This window comes from Apium graveolens, chromosome 4 (assembly GCF_009905375.1).
Source record: "Apium graveolens cultivar Ventura chromosome 4, ASM990537v1, whole genome shotgun sequence".
Lineage (NCBI taxonomy): Eukaryota > Viridiplantae > Streptophyta > Magnoliopsida > Apiales > Apiaceae > Apium > Apium graveolens.
The window spans coordinates 73,165,177-73,181,632 of NC_133650.1; positions in this window are offsets into that span (position 1 = coordinate 73,165,177).

The following is a 16,456-nucleotide window of genomic DNA, read 5'->3' on the forward strand; positions in this document are numbered from 1 at the left end:
AAAAGTGAAGTCATTCTTGCAGTAAGGGACATGGTTGATCAGACTATGGCTTGTTATTTCTTTTCCAACCAAGTAAAATATGAGAACTCCTTCAGACAACAACATATATTCCTTCTCTAAGGGGGAGATAAAAGCTTATATAATAGTTTGGAGGATTCCCCAACTAAGGGGGAGAAATAGCAGGCAGGAGGAAAAAGGTAAAGCACATGTACATCACACAATAACAGAAGAAGTGGATTGATTTATCGCTATTCTTCATTTGGGGAGAAGCTTTTTTCCAAAAGGGGAGTACTGTTGGTTTTTATCCGCGGATCCTATAGTACAGGAGAGGTAGTAAATGAAGGTGATCTCTTTAAGCAGTTGATTCTCTTAGGGGGAGAAGCAAGAGAGATATGTGCTTCTCAACAAGAAATGTGGTTGTACAAAGGAAGCTGTTGATAATTACTTCAAGACTGAGAAGTATTATCTGGCAGAGATTTGAAGAACCAAGGAAATGAAGATGAGACTACTTGAAGATCAATTTAGTGCTAGAGGAACAAGCATGTTTCATTTCAGTTACTCAAGAAATCTGGAAATGCAGTATTTGATCCAGAAAACCAGTAGCATTATTTGCAAGTCCCGGTACTTTACTTTTTCTAGTTGTTAGTTGAGTTATCATCTCTATTTAATTTGTTTGTAAGGTTTAACAATCAAATAGGGGGAGATTATTGGTGAGACTATGTAGCTGTATGAACAGTTATGTGATAACTCAACATGAGAACAATACTAGAACAGGACAGGTTAATAATACTACGACTACACAAGAAATTAGAAGAAATGAAGACAAGGCAAATACAAAGAATCAAAAGATTAGAAGAAAGCTTGAAGTCTGTTTACAGGTCACTGAAAGAAGCTCATTATTATGTTCATGCCTCAGTAAAGAATAAAGGTTAAATACTTTCAGTGTTTCAGAAATATTAAAGATTCAGTATATAAGTGCTACTAGAAGATTTCAGTGTATTAGCATTGATTGAAGATAGAAAGTGTTTGAATCATAGGAATCTGAAGAATTGAAGACATGGTATAGACAGAGGTTAAAGAAGATAGTTGCAGTCTTGAAGTTATACTCACTAACAAGATTTCATTTATATGTTCAAGTGTCAGTGAAGAATAGTGAATGAAGTATTCAAGATTGTGGTAGAAATGAAGACATTGTCTAAAGTACCAGAAAGGATTCCAGTGAAAGTACATTTTTTATTGACAGTCAGTGTTTGAAGCGATAAAGTTGTTGCAAGCTTAACAATGTAATCAAGGCTATAATATGAAGACTGAATCGAAGTTAGTCGTCTGTGAACCAGACCAGTTGTACTAGGTGTCAATAGCTCATGAAAGGAATTTGGGTATTATTTATATAAGAATTGTTAAGTTGAGGAACGTACTTGGATTGAATGTTTATCAGTTAAAGTACGAGAAGAGGTGCGCAGGGTATACAGCTAAACAACTCGAGGAATTGGCCAAGTTCAAAGTTTAATTGTTAAATTAAATAAATTTATTTAATGGAATTTAATAAAATTTATTTAATAAATTTAAAGTGATTTATTTATAAACTTTAAATAAGTTTATTTGATAAATCTAAATTAGTTTATTTTATATAAGTTATATTTAAGTTTATTCTATAAATTAATTTAGTTACAATTTAAACTTAAATAAAAACAAAAACAAAAAAAATGAGAAAACAAAAGAAAAAGAAAAAGAAAAGAAAAGAAAAAGAAAAGGAAAAAAAGGAAAAATAAAATAGAAAATAGAAAAAGAAAACAAAAGAAAAAGGAAAAACAAAAAAAAGGAATAACAAAAAAAATAAAAAAAGGAAAATAAAAAACAAAAGAAAAAAGGCAACCAAGTGTGGTCGCAGGTTGTAAATCAAATAAACTAAAGTAAACATAGTGACATTTTGTTTAAGTATAAAAAGGTTACCTGTACTACTATTAGTCGCAGGTTAGCAAAAAGCACAAGGTCGCAGGTTAGATTTTGTTGAATAAAAACTAAGTACAAATTGTACTCCTTCCCTCCTTGGTCGCAGGTTACAAATGAATATCCTGGTCGTAACTTACTCCTCAACCACATCTTTGTTGTACAATCAATTAATTTGCGTGGTTCAATTTCATCCACACATTTTAATTGATATAAGACTACACTTAAGCACCATAAGCAATCCAGAGTAGTTTTTTTATCTTCTTCTCCAACAAAGAGAGCTGATAAAAATAGAAGCAAGGATTTTCAGAGAAGCTCAAGCACCTTGAATATTTGTTTAACTTCTCACCGGAGTAACGTTATAATGCCCAGTTTAACTCTTGTATATTCATAGGGGCATTATAATTGTTACCCGGTAATTAAATCCTTAGACAAACAAAACCTAGATCATTGTATAGGATTTGATTTGTAAATCTTTGTAGAAGCTAGATACTTTGTTGTTTTTAGATTATAGTCGGTTAAGTTATTTACCGGAGTGTAGCAACACCCCTCGCGGATTTATATATGAATATATACTTCCTCGAATATCTTGTTTTCCTCATTTTATTGTTCCAAACACTATTCACGTCAAAAATACGGAACCACTAACCGAACACTAAATTATATATCCATAAAAGATTAGATTTTTTTTTAATTTAGTGAGTATCGTATTCAACCCCCCTTCTATGATAATTCGGGACCTAACAAAAATCTATTACAACAAGATTTACAAATTGACAAAATACAGTTTTTATACATTTATTAGTTACATCAGTTCACAGTTACAAAAATTAGGTAAATTTCTCATAACCAGGTTCTTTTCTAATGAGGTCCTTGATTTTGACAAGTACTTCAAATTCTTCCATAATTTCAGTCCCTCTTAGAGCTTCCACTAGTTTGAGCCATTCTTCTAATGAGTAACTGTTGAGAAGATGAATCCTAAATTTTGAAACTCTGCCAGCCTTAATGTTCAGAAAGTGTCCATCTTTAGAAACCCTGCTCAACCCCTTTCCTTAAGTTCATTCGATCTTTGTTCAAACATCTCAATTTTCTTGGCATATTTCCTTTCTATTTCATCCCTCTCATCCTTTTGCCTTGAATGCATAATATTCCTTTTTCTCAACCTTTCAGCTAATACATCTGTTATTCCTAGTGGACTAACAATGAGATTTACAGAAGGGGGGTTGAATGTAAATCTCAAAACTTTTTCAAGTTTTGAGCAGTTTATGAAAGTTGTGTGTTCAAGAAGAACAAGTGTGTGAATTGCTTTAAGCTAATACAGACAGATATATATTCAAGCACAAATGTAAAGAACACAACAGACCTTAAAAACTTTTCTGGTGGATTTGTTGTTCCACCAGAGATGGTATATTAGAAAATCTGTGATTAAACAATGTTGATCACAGCTGCATCCTAGTACAAACTAGATGAATTTTCTCTCAATGTTTTTCTAAACAGCTCTGGAAAATCTCACTACTAATTACTAGCTTCTGCTTGGTTTATATATTACCAAGTGTACAAGTGAAGAACAATATAAAATACAGTAATAAAATAAGATCTTCACTTGCTTCTTTTCCTGTTCACTCCAGTACTTTGTTGACTATTGCATCTTTGTACCAGAGAAGAACGGCTGCTTTTTCTGTTGTTCCTGAAATTCGGCTACCACATCTCAGTTGTCTCTATCAACCCATGTGCCTCTGTCTGTAGGTATAACTACCTCTTATCAACGGCTAATCATCAGAACATCCGTTAAAACTTTCATCCGTTGATGCACTCATCCGTTGAAGGATGTTATCCGTTGAAGCTTTCATCCATTGATGCACTCATCCGTTGAAGGATGTTATCCGTTAAAGCTTTCATCCGTTGAAGCTTTAGAGACATCCGTTGAAGCTTAGCTTCTCATCCGTTGAAGGTCTTTAAGTCATCCGTTGATACCACTTCACTTATACAAAATTACAAGGCATGAAGTATTTACAATTGGCCTTCCTATCTGCATATCATCTAGTAGTCAACATGACTCATAGTTTCTCTCAACTTCCAAGAATTACATTTTAAATACAGAGACTGAAATATGCTACAACACTAGACTTATTTCTAAGTAAAGCTACACCATCAACGGATAGCCAAAGTGGTCTTATCCGTTGAGGCTACAGACACTAAATTTCTACTTAAGTATTTTGTTAAACATATCATCAAACTAATGCACATACATTCCTAACAATCTCCCCCTATTTATGTCTATAAGAATTGTAGGCATAAATTCAGGGTTAACTTGATGATAACAAAACACTTAACAGATATATGAATTGAAACTAAGTAGAAATTTAAAAATGCTGCAAAAGTGTATGTACTAGGAGATAATTGAAGATTTATAGTGTTTCCAAGGACACTCCTTTAGTCTGAGCAAATCATCTTTTTCTTCTTTATTCCCTGGTTTTCTTTCCTAGCCTTTTGTCATTTTCCTCAATTTGGAGTTGGAGTTGTCTGAAGAATTCAGCTTCATCTTCAACACTGACATCCAACTTAGATTGCATTTCTTTGAGAGTTTCATTGCTGGCAATCTTGAGTTGGTCTTCAAGTCTGAAAAATCTTCTGACTCCTTTATCATCTCTAAATTCCATCAACCAATGAGGTGATTTGTGAATTTTCATGTCCCTTTCTTGAATGAGTAAAGTCCTGGGTAAAGAATTGGGCTCCCTCCAAGTTTTCCTTATATTGGCTATCTTGTTGAGAATTTCAGTCTTGGCAGTTCTGGTAAAGCCAGAATCCTTTTGTATAGCTGAATAGACTCTAATCAAGGTAGAGTAGCCTTCATCCAGAATCCTGTGGAGAGGCCATGTTCTTTCCCCGGCTCCTTTATATCTGAATACTAATCTCTCTGGTAACTGTCTGTAGGCAGCTATTCCCCTTACATCCTCCAGTTCATCCAGATAGAGTTCAATATCTGAAATTTCTTTTATGTCACAGATGTGAACATAATCATCTTTAGAAATGGGTGACTTAGGCTTAGGTTTTTGTTTTTGAGTGAATTTCTTAGAGGTTATGGGAGGTGTAGATTTTGGTTTTCTTTTCTGTTTCTTTGGTAGTGGAAGAGTGGTTAGAAAGGTAGGCAATTTGATAGTGTCCCAATCAATAGGTTCCTCTTTTGGAATGATTGGTTCACCATGGATGTTTATTGTGGGATCAGCAACAAGGGGTTCAGGTATGGAAGTTAGTGGTTTAGATATAGATTTGGTTACTTCAGTGTTATCTCCACTCCTTCTATGTGCCTTGACCTTTCTTCTGTTTCCCTTCTGCCATTCCTCTCTTTCTTCCACACTCTCACCAAATATACTCCCTAAAACCTCATCTAGGTTTGTAGTCTTGTCTTCACCCCTGACTTCAATTTCTTTTTCAACTAGACTTGACTTTAGCTGTTGTTCAAGCTTTGCTTGTGCTCTTTTGTCAGCCTTTAATTGCTTGTCTTCTTCCTTCTTGGCTATTGAGAATTTGGGATGTCCTTGCATCACACATATGCTCTTTCCCTCTCTAATGATAATAGCTCTATTTCTCCTTACAGCCTCATCCATGGTCTTTTTGAGATAAGCAATACTTCTGCCTAAAATCTTGTTCTCATCAGCTTTTGGAGAAGGAAAGTCCACTTCTTTTAAAGGATTCTTTGTTGAGTCCTTATTGGATCTTTCATTGGGCTTGAGAATTATAGCTTGTAGCTCTTTGGAAGAAGCTTCTCCATCCTTATGACTCCCTACTGGCATGAGCTCCATGTTGATTGGTTCAATTTTTGTGCTGTATTTCACAGATGTTGATTTGTCTTGTGTAGAACCAAACAACAGTTGCAACCTTTCATCAATTCTCCTCCTTTGCTCTTTCACTTGAATTTCAGCTGCTGCTAGCTGAATCAAATCAATTCCATCAGGCTTGTCCTTGATTTGAATGATTTGAGAAGTAGTGATGGCAGGAACTAGCACTTTAGATATGTTGACTTTTGTAGATGGCTCTCCTTCCCCTTCCCTTTTACTCTCCCCCTTTTTGTTATCATCAAGGAGAGGGGTCAAGCCTTGTGCTTTTGCCAGCTGCATTAGGAGACTGGTTTGAGATTGTTGATTGTGAAGAATGGTGGCCACAGAATTTTCAATAACTTGAACTCTGTCTTCTAACTTGGCCAACCTTTTTTCAGTAACAGATTCTTTCTTCAATCTCAAAACCAAGTCCTGCAATGTACCATAGGGCATGACTGAATCCAATTTTTCTGAAGTATAGGTTTTCAAGTCAGCAATATCCTTCCTGAGATCATCCATACCCAGATTCTGCTTCACTTGCTGCAGCTTCATGAGATGCAGTGAGTCCAGGTGAGCTTGAAGGATAGCCTTGATACTTGCATGTGAAGTATTCTGAATGGCCTGTTGAATAGTGTTGATTTGTTTGACTAAAGAGACATTGAATTCCACTGATCTGTACTCCTTAGTCAAGGCCCATTCAGGTAGATTTGGAATTGAACTAGGGCCTTCATCTCCCCCTAAGTTCATGCTTCCATCAAAAGAAATAGAGTCATCATCATCAGAATTTGCTCCAAATTCCTCAGATGGCTCACCAGCTGTAGAAGGCATTTTGTTAATGGCAGCTTTATCCCTTTGAAGAGATTCTGTTGTGTGCACTAGATTTAGTGACCTTTCTGCTTTCTCATTGCCCTGAGCAGCCAACAGTTGATAGGCTGTCACAGGATGAGTAAAAGTGTCAGCATCCAAGGAAATGTTATCAATTACAGCTTTGTAATGTTGCTGAAATTGTCTTTCCTTTTCAGCATCATCCACAATCATTGACTCATTAGCAATGGCTGGTTTCACCCTTGTATCTACTGTACCTGCTTTTCTCTCTTTTTCTCTATGTTCTTGCATCAGGGGCTCCCCCTGGCTCACACAACTCACTCCCTCACCTTCACCTACTAAGGTGGTACTCCACTCACTTACTTTTGCCATGCTGGAAGAAATAGCATGCATTTTTGAGCTCTCAATCTCTCCTTTTGCCTGGGAGCAACCCAGCCTCTCACTCAAATTGTCACTCCCTTCCCTCAATCCTAAGAGTGATTGCACAGTATTCATGTCTTCTACACTTGGGATTAATTCAGTTATTTGTGTAGAGACTGTCAACGGATGTGGAATATCCGTTGAAGGTGAAACTGATGTTATCAACGGATAACTGCTGTTAAGCTTATCCGTTGAAGAACAACCACTTGTCAACAGATGAGTGATATCCGTTGAAGAAGGAAAAGAAGTTGAAATTGAAAGTGATATAACTGTTGAATCTGTGTAGATTGATTTGAGATGTGGTGACACAGATCCTTCAATTATATCTGAAAGAATTTGCGGGTGATCCAACAAATCATCCAAGAGATGATGATCACCTATATTTGAGTGGGGCTTCTCCCTGAGTTGTAAAGAGGGAGAATCAGGAATTGATGGGAATAACATATCCACATCCAGAGATGGTGATGAAGTGTTTGGTGATTGATGTGTGATTATTGTGAGAGAATGGGGCTGTGACTCCACATTTATTGGAGTCACATCAAACTGAGTTTGAGAAGGCATAGATACAGATGGATGTATCTGTGCAGTGTGTGCACCCTGTGTAGAAGATTGGGTTCTAGCCTTCTTTCTTCTAATAAAGGCTTTTGTTGGTGAGTGTTTGGCTTTAGTGTCCCTCCCTCGTTTGTTCTGTGTTCCTGGTTTGGAACTATTTTCAATAGTAACATCCTTTTGGGAGGATGCTACTAGGGATGTGCTAGATACCTTTTCAACCACCACAGCTTTTTGAGAAACTGTGGCTTGGCTAGCTTGGGAAGCACTCAACTTTCCTTCCTTATCCTGGGGGTTTCTTTGATGTTCACCCCTCCCCTCACCACTCACTCCCTGTTCACTCACCTCAGGGTTAATAGTTGGTGTTACAACTGTTGTCTTTTGAGAAACAACAGAGGTGGTTTTCTTTGTCTTTGATTTTGAAAGTTTAGTTTTGGTGACCTTGGTAGAAATCTGTTGGGTCATCACAGATTTCATGGCCACACTAGAAGATAAAGAAATAGAGGGGTTGGAAGAAGTAGGAGTTGTAGAAGCAATTACCTCACCTACCTGAGGTGCATTCATGATTGGTAAATATACCAATGACACACTGCTGTTAAGATCCATTCTCATCAAGTCTGCAAGAACTCTTTTCTCTTGTGCCCAGCACTTGAGTTTATTATTCTCATTGATTATGACTAAACCTTCAGCAACATGGTTAGCCAATAACATAAAGAATCTAGCATAATAGATGTTATTAGGTCTATTAGCTTTGTTACCTAATCTAGTACCTAATTCTAGCATCACATAGTTGCTAAAGTTAAAATACCTATCAGAAACAAGCATATAGAGCATATTAACCAGAGATGAAGTTATGGCATCAAAATTACTAATTTTCCCAGAGAAAACCTTTATAAAGGCATCCCCAAGGAAACTCCATTCTTTCCTAAGGCCTTTTCTTCTAATACTCCCTAAATTAGCAGAGTTAAGAGAATAACCTATGGAATCTAACATGCTGGATACATCACTATCAGTGTGTGGTGTCATGGCATTGTTCTCAGGCAATTTAAAACATGCTTGTAAATCATCACAGTTAATACAGTGAGTTTTACCTTTGAGAGTGAAGGAGATAGTCATATCCATGGAGTTGAACTCAGCAGTTGTCCAAATCTCCTCAACTACTTCACAGAAAATTGTTGGGGCTTCCAGCATTGCATAGCTAAGTTTACAGTTTTTGATGAAGTCCATCATTTTGTGATAGTCTGAGTGGGCTTCATTCTTTTCTACCAAAGCTATGAAATTGTTCTTTTCATAGATGAACCCAGATTGAGACATAATCTTCACGACTGGTGCCATTGTTGTGAGTAGAAATTGCAGAGAATAACTTGAAGTGCAGAGAGAAAATGGTAAATGCTTGAAATTTTAAGAAAGCGTAAAGTAAAAATGAACAATCAGAAGGACTTATAAGCTTTCTCAAATTAAGAAATATAAAATAAAGATTTATCAATAAATATGCGTTAGTGATTTTCAGCCGTTTTAAGAATAAACTGTAAGTATTCTAAAAACTACCTTTAAAACCAATACATACAGATGTATGTATGAGTATCAACGGTTAAGAGAATAGAATCAACGACTGTTAAACACCTGAATCGATTGATGTGACATTTCAACGGATAAGGCAAATTGTCATCCGTTGAAAGGTACTTCAGTTTTATCCGTTGACGGAAAAAAAAATTCCAGAAATGTATTTGTCTTTCAACGGATAATGATTATCCGTTGATAGAGCAATTTTGACTTTCAACGGATAGGGAACATCCGTTGATGGAATAAACTATGTTAAAAGTCAAATTTGTTCTTAGCAACTAATATATTTCAGGCTTCAATTCAAATTGCAATAAAGACATGAATTTTAAGAGTAATTAAGCATACCTAGCTCACTTACCAATCTTGTGAATGTTGATTCATCAAGTGGCTTGGTAAATATGTCAGCAATTTGTTGTTCACTTGGAACAAAGTGTAGTTCCACTGTACCATTCATGACATGCTCCCTAATGAAGTGGTACTTGATATCAATGTGCTTGGTCCTTGAGTGCTGCACATGATTCTCTGTTATGGCTATGGCACTTGTGTTGTCACAAAAGATAGGAATTCTATCAACATGAAGTCCATAGTCAAGGAGTTGGTTCCTCATCCATAACACTTGAGAACAGCAACTTCCAGCAGCAATGTATTCAGCCTCAGCTGTAGAAGTAGAGACTGAATTTTGCTTTTTGCTAAACCATGATACAAGCTTGTTTCCCAGGAATTGGCAGGAGCCTGTTGTACTTTTCCTATCTATTTTGCAACCTGCATAGTCTGCATCTGAATAACCAATTAGATCAAAGCCAGATTCTCTAGGATACCAAATACCTAAATTTGGTGTACCCTTGAGATATCTGAAAATCCTTTTGATAGCAATTAAGTGAGACTCCCTAGGATCAGCTTGGAATCTAGCACATAGACATGTAGCAAACATTATATCTGGTCTGCTAGCAGTTAAATATAAAAGTGAACCAACCATGCCTCTATAACTTGTAATATCCACATACCTTTCAGTCTTATTTAATTCAAGTTTGGTGGCAGTGGCCATGGGAGTTTTTGCAGATGAACATTCCATTAAGTCAAACTTCTTTAAAAGATCATAAATATATTTAGTTTGACTAATGAAAATTCCATCACTAACTTGTTTAACTTGTAAACCAAGAAAATAGGTTAGTTCTCCCATTAGGCTCATTTCATAATTACTTTGCATTAGCTTAGCAAACTTTTTGCAAAGTTTATCATCTCTAGAGCCAAATATTATGTCATCTACATAAATTTGAACAAGTATACTAGAGCCATTAACATCCCTAAAGAAGAGAGTTTTATCAACAGTACCTCTAGTAAAGTGATTCTCCAAAAGAAATTTTGATAAGGTTTCATACCAGGCTCTAGGTGCTTGCTTCAGTCCATAGAGTGCTTTCAACAGATAATACACATAGTCTGGAAAATTTGGATCTTCAAATCCTGGAGGTTGACTTACATAGACTTCTTCCTCTAATTTCCCATTTAGAAATGCACTCTTGACATCCATTTGATAGACTTTGAAATTGGCATGGGCTGCATGGGCTAGAAATATTCTGATGGCTTCAAGTCTTGCAACAGGAGCATATGTTTCATCAAAATCTATTCCCTCTTGCTGAGAATAGCCTTTAGCAACCAGTCTGGCTTTATTCCTTATGATAATGCCATTTTCATCCATCTTGTTTCTGAATACCCACTTTGTGTCAATAGGACTCTTGTTCTTTGGTTTGGGTACCAGCTTCCATACTTGGTTTCTCTCAAATTGGTTCAGCTCTTCCTGCATAGCTAATATCCAATCTGGATCCAATAGAGCTTCTTCCACTTTCTTAGGTTCCTCCTGAGACAGAAAACTACTATACAGACATTCATCTTGAGTGGCCTTTCTTGTTTGCACTTTAGATGATGCATCACCAATGATCAGTTCAAAGGGATGATTCTTGGTCCATTTCCTTTGTGGTGGAAGATGTGCTCTAGATGAGGTGGCCTCAGTATTGTCATGATGTGAGACAAAGTGTTGACTAGTTGAAACTCCCCCTGAGTTGTTGGTCCTTTGCAGGGAACTTGGAGTTCTATCAACTGATGATGTAAATCGATTATCCGTTGATGAACTATGATCAACGGATGCTTCATTTTGTACTTCAACGGATGATGCACTGCCTCTATCAACGGATGCAGTATTTTGTGCATTATCCAAGGGCATGTTTTGAATCCCTTTTGAAGTGTCATCTCCATCAGTCTCCTCTTCACTATCATCACAATATATCTCAATGTTGTCAAATTTGAGTCTCTCATTATGTTCCTCATCTGTTAGTCCATCAATCTTTTTATCATCAAACACAACATGCACAGATTCCATAACAATGTTGGTTCTTAGATTGTAGACCCTATAAGATTTTCCAGCTGAGTAACCAACAAATATCCCTTCATCAGCCTTTGCATCAAACTTCCCTTTATGGTCAGATTGATTCCTCAGTATAAAGCATTTACATCCAAAGACATGAAGAAAGTTTAGAGTTGGTTTTCTTCTCTTGAACAACTGATAAGGAGTCATGCCTTTAGCTTGATTGATCAAAGAAATATTCTGAGTGAAGCAGGCACAATTAACAGCTTCAGCCCAGAAATATGTTGGTAACTTTGATTCTTCAAGCATTGTTCTGGCAGCTTCAATTAAAGATCTATTCTTTCTTTCAACAACCCCATTTTGCTGAGGTGTTCTTGGAGCTGAGAACTCATGCATGATTCCATTTTCTTCACAGAACAGCCTTAATGTCAAATTCTTGAATTCAGTTCCATTGTCACTCCTGATATTTCTAACCTTCAAGTCAGGATGATTGTTGACTTGCCTGATGTGATTGATAATGATTTCACTTGCTTCATCCTTTGATCCAAGAAAATAGACCCATGAGAACTTTGAGAAATCATCTACAATCACTAAGCAATATCTTTTTCTTGCAATAGACAATACATTGACTGGTCCAAACAAATCCATATGTAGCAGCTGTAATGGTTCATCAATGGTTGTTTCAAGCTTCTTTTTGAATGATGCTTTCCTTTGTTTGCCTTTCTGACAAGCATCACACAAACCATCCCTTGAGAATTCAACTAGAGGGATTCCTCTAACTAAGTACTTTTTGACTAGATCATTCATTGTCTTGAAATTCAAGTGAGATAGCTTCTTGTGCCATAGCCAACTTTCAACTGTGCTTGCTTTGCTGAAGAGACAAGTAATGGATTCTGCATCTGTAGAATTGAAGTCAGCTATGTACACATTTCCTTTTCTAACTCCAGTTAGAACCACTTTGTTGTCTTTCTTACTAGTGACAACACAGGCTTCAGAGTTGAAGGAAACTGTATTCCCTCTATCACATAGTTGACTGATGCTCAGTAAATTGTGCTTGAGACCATCAACTAATGCAACTTCATTAATGATGACATTCCTTGTTGAAATCAAGCCATATCCCATAGTAAACCCTTTGCTGTCATCTCCAAAAGTTATGCTAGGGCCAGCTCTCTCCTTGAACTCTGTGAGCAGGGAGAAATCTCCTGTCATGTGTCTTGAACAACCACTGTCCAAGTACCATAGATTTCTTCCATTTCCCTGCACACCATAAAATCAATCAATTTGATTTTGGTACCCAAGTTTTCTTGGGTCCATTCTTGTTAGCCTTTCTCCTAGACTTCATTCCTCCTGCATCTTTAGACTTAGGTAAGTTTGAGTCAACCTTGGTCTTAGATGTAGTTGGTTGAGGTGTAGGGTTAGTCACAGAATCATTTAGCACATTTGTAAAATTATTAGGCATTGATTGTGCAAACATGTTATTCCATATGGGCATATTGTATGGCATTTGAGGCATACTAAATGCAGCAAGATAAGGATTGTTAAGATATGGCATGTTTACAAAATGTGCATAAGGATTGTGTTGAGACATAACAGGCATAGCATGCAGAGGTGATGCAGACATATTAGGCATAGAAGAGGGTACATTTATGGGAGTCTTCTTAATGGTTTTACAACTAGCAGATAGATGATTAACACTACTACAATGCACACAGCTTTTCCTAGGAGCATACCTATCAGGTGTGTAATTGTTGTGTTTATTAACTCCTACCTTCCCATTTCTGTTGGATTTTCTTTTAGATTCCTTTTTATCCTCAACCATCTTGAGCCTATTATTTAACTGTTCCAAGGTCATGTGCCCTACATTCACCTTACTGACATCTTTGGATGTGCTTGCTTCTTCTTTGACAAAGTTCTTTGAAGTTGAACCAAACTTTTTGTTGAATTTCTTTAGATTCTCTCTTTTAGAAACATCTGCCTGTTTTGATTGAGGAACCTTCAACGGATGCTCCTTTTCTTCCTTCAACGGATAACTTTCATCATCCGTTGATTCCACATCCGTTGACAGCCCATCAATTAATTCCAGTTTCTTTTTATTTTTATCCCAGGCAGTTTCACAGAATGATTCAATTCCTTGGACCTTAGCAATTTGAGCACTTACATCCCTAGATGTCTTCCAGGCTTTAATCACCTCTTGCTCTTTCTCTAATTGATTGGAAAGTATTTCTACTTTCTTCACAGATTCAGCTAGTTCATTTTCAACAGATATACAATGCAACTTTGTTTTCTCTAGGTCAATCATCTTATCTTCTAACAAAGCATTTCTATTACTTAAAAACAGATTGTTCTCTCTAATCCTACTATTTTCTTTAGCAAGAGATTTAAGAGACACACGCAAATGATACAATTCGGTAGACATGTCATTAAAAGCATCATTGCACTCTTCTTTAGTAAGCTGTGTTAAGTCAGTAGTGATTACCTGATTGCTTGATGAACTAACTTCATTTTCTTCAGAATCAGCCATGAGAGCAAGGTTGACATACTCCACATCTTCATCCTCTTCATCTCCATTAGCTGCCCAGTCCCTTTCTTGAGTAATGAAATCCCTCTCCTTTTGCTTGAGTAGATCAAAATATTTCTTTTTGTAATCTACTTGTTCAAATTTCTTCTTTTCAGAAGTTGGCTTTCTGCACTCACCTGCAAAGTGTCCACTTATACCACAATTGAAACACTTGAACTTGGATTTGTCCACAGTGTTTTTGTGAGGTTTAGTGGCTCTAGTGTTTTTCTTGAATTTCATCTTTGCAAATCTTCTGGACAGAAATGCAAGATGCTCATCAATACCATCTGAGTCATCTTGGCTGGAGTTGTCTTCATTTTCAGCAACTTGCTCTTTCCCCTTGCTTGATTCCTGATTTCTTATACCATCTTTGGAGTTTGATGTAGATCTCGCAGTTTCTTGTCTGCATTTCCTCTCATCTTCAGCTACCAATGCAACTGAACTTCCTTTCTTTCTCCCCTTCTCCAATACCTCATCCTGTTCCAGCTCTAGTTCATAAGTCTTCAAGATTCCATACAATCTTTCAAGAGTGAAGTCCTTATAATCTTGAGAGTTTCTTAAGGAGACAGTCATGGGTTTCCATTCCTTTGGCAAGGATCTTAAAAATTTAAGATTTGAATCCTTCACCTGGTACACTCTTCCATACAGCTTCAGTCCATTCAACAGCTTTTGGAACCTATTGAATGTTTCATTTAAAGATTCATTTTCTTCAAAATGAAAGTATTCATACTGTTGAATGAGAAGCTGCATTTTGTTTTCTTTCACTTGTTCTGTACCTTCACACAGTAGTTGAACTGTGTCCCAAACCTCTTTGGCAGTTGTGCAATTTATCACATTATCAAACATATCCATGTTAAGACCATTAAACAAAATGTTCATAGCCTTCTTATCCTTGTGGACTTCTTCTGTGTCTTCCATTGTCCATTCTGCTCTAGGTTTTGGAATGGATTGACCAACAGCAACTGTGGCTGTAGCAACTGTTGCTACTTTGTGGGGAATGTGAGGACCATTCTCAATGCAGTTTACATAACCTTCATCTTGGGAGAGTAGATGAAGGTGCATTTTCACCTTCCAATGGTGATAACTGTCTTTGTCAAGAACTGGGATCTTTACTCCAATATCCTTCTTACTCATCTTTGTTAGATTCCAAGATCTTTAAACTCTTTGTATGTCAAGAGCCTGCTCTGATACCAATTGTTATTCCTAGTGGACTAACAATGAGATTTACAGAAGGGGGGTTGAATGTAAATCTCAAAACTTTTTCAAGTTTTGAGCAGTTTATGAAAGTTGTGTGTTCAAGAAGAACAAGTGTGTGAATTGCTTTAAGCTAATGCAGACAGATATATATTCAAGCACAAATGTAAAGAACACAACAGACCTTAAAAACTTTTCTGGTGGATTTGTTGTTCCACCAGAGATGGTATATTAGAAAATATGTGATTAAACAATGTTGATCACAGCTGCATCCTAGTACAAACTAGATGAATTTTCTCTCAATGTTTTTCTAAACAGCTCTGGAAAATCTCACTACTAATTACTAGCTTCTGCTTGGTTTATATATTACCAAGTGTACAAGTGAAGAACAATATAAAATACAGTAATAAAATAAGATCTTCACTTGCTTCTTTTCCTGTTCACTCCAGTACTTTGTTGACTATTGCATCTTTGTACCAGAGAAGAACGGCTGCTTTTTCTGTTGTTCCTGAAATTCGGCTACCACATCTCAGTTGTCTCTATCAACCCATGTGCCTCTGTCTGTAGGTATAACTACCTCTTATCAACGGCTAATCATCAGAACATCCGTTGAAACTTTCATCCGTTGATGCACTCATCCGTTGAAGGATGCTATCCGTTGAAGCTTTCATCCGTTGATGCACTCATCCGTTGAAGGATGTTATCCGTTGAAGCTTTCATCCGTTGAAGCTTTAGAGACATCCGTTGAAGCTTAGCTTCTCATCCGTTGAAGGTCTTTAAGTCATCCGTTGATACCACTTCACTTATACAAAATTACAAGGCATGAAGTATTTACAATTGGCCTTCCTATCTGCATATCATCTAGTAGTCAACATGACTCATAGTTTCTCTCAACTTCCAAGAATTACATTTTAAATACAGAGACTGAAATATGCTACAACACTAGACTTATTTCTAAGTAAAGCTACACCATCAACGGATAGCCAAAGTGGTCTTATCCGTTGAGGCTACAGACACTAAATTTCTACTTAAGTATTTTGTTAAACATATCATCAAACTAATGCACATACATTCCTAACAACATCTCTCCTCATTCTTATACTCGAATCCCTAGCATTCATCAAACTAATCACCCTCTTCAATTCTGCAGTTGAAAATGTCTCTATCACTTCTCTATTCAGCAAAATGAAGGTGACATCCTTGAAGTAGATCCTGACTTCT